At 45.8% G+C, this 1,394-nt stretch overlaps 1 pseudogene; it reads right to left on the bottom strand.

The window, feature by feature from the left end:
• Positions 1 to 643: 643 nt before the first annotated feature.
• Positions 644 to 749, bottom strand: LOC121841950 (annotated as a pseudogene).
• Between the last annotated feature and the right edge of the window lie 645 nt (positions 750 to 1,394).

Raw genomic sequence — 1,394 nt, 5'->3', positions numbered from 1 at the left:
TGGAGCCGTTAGCGATGAGGCTAATGATAACCTTCTTGTGGTAGAGAAGGAAAGGCTTCCCACAAAAACCTTGTCAATCAAATGTTAACTGCAAAGTAGCCTATGCCAGCCTGGCAGAATTATATCATGATTATTTGCATCAATCCAGTGGCCATTTGTTTTGCAAACTCCGCAATCACATGAGCGCTACAGCAACACCGCTTAACAAAACAAAGGTCTCTTCCTGGCGCACACTTGCCTAAAAAAGGGTAACTACACCCCAAAATCGATATGTCTTCCGTTTTTCCCAGACCTCAAAAGTGGTTTCCTGCTAGGGTTTTAAATGTTGTCTTGGACATAGAACATCTAATCGTGTTATATTTCTATTAAAAAGGTGTACTTTTGAGAGCGAAAACCTGCAGAAGCATGGACAAACAGTCAACGGGGAATAGGGAGACAGTCTCCTAGCCTAAAAACAAATGCTGAATGCACTGCCTAGATTTTGAGGTAAACGCATTGTCCATTATTTGATTTGATCAGGGCAGGGCAGGGAAGCACTAACAAACTGCATTTAGTCCAATAAAAAGACACAACATTATTAGGGTGATAAATAAAAGGGAGTTGCTCCACGCATGACACAAGAGAACCCTCTGCAGGAGCAAAAAGCTTACAGCACCTGGTATTCCCAGGCGGTCTCCCATCCAAGTACTAACCAGGCCCTTCCGAGATCGGACGAGATCGGGCGTATTCAGGCTGGTATGGCCGTAAGCGAAAGGCAGTCTCTTGGTACACTATATAAAGTCTGCACAGGACTGCCCAGTTTCCGTTCGCATGCGTGTGGAGCGCGCGCATGTCTACACTTTGTGTAGCCGTTAGCGATGAGGCTAATGATAACCTTCTTGTGTTAGAGAAGGAAAGGAAAGATTAGAATGTTAGATTAGAACATTGTGCAAGGTTATTGTCCATTGTGCCAATGAAGCTGTTCTTATGCTACACCCTCTGGAGTGTGGTGTCAGGAAAATAACCTCACTCTCAACGTCAACAAAACAAAGGAGATGATCGTGGACTTCAGGAAACAGCAGAGGGAGCAACCCCCTATTCACATCAACAGGACAGTAGTGGAGAAGTGGAACGTTTTAAGTTCCTCGGTGTTCTAATCACGGACAAATTGAAATGGTCCACCCACACAGACCGCATGGTGAAGAAGGCACAACAGCGCCTCTTCAACCTCAGGAGGCTGAAGAAATTCGGCTTGTCGCCAAAAACGGTCACAAACCTTTACAGATGCACAATCGAGAGCATCCTGTCAGGCTGTATCACCGCCTGGTACAGCAACTGCACAACGTATCACCGGGGTAAAACTACCTGCCCTCCAGGACACTTACACCACCCGATGTCACAGGAAGGCAAAAAAG

The sequence above is a fragment of the Oncorhynchus tshawytscha genome, unplaced genomic scaffold, assembly GCF_018296145.1.
Source record: "Oncorhynchus tshawytscha isolate Ot180627B unplaced genomic scaffold, Otsh_v2.0 Un_contig_7443_pilon_pilon, whole genome shotgun sequence".
NCBI lineage: Eukaryota > Metazoa > Chordata > Actinopteri > Salmoniformes > Salmonidae > Oncorhynchus > Oncorhynchus tshawytscha.
The sequence above is the reverse complement of the archived record's forward strand: the minus strand, read 5'-3'. Positions and strand labels throughout refer to the sequence as shown.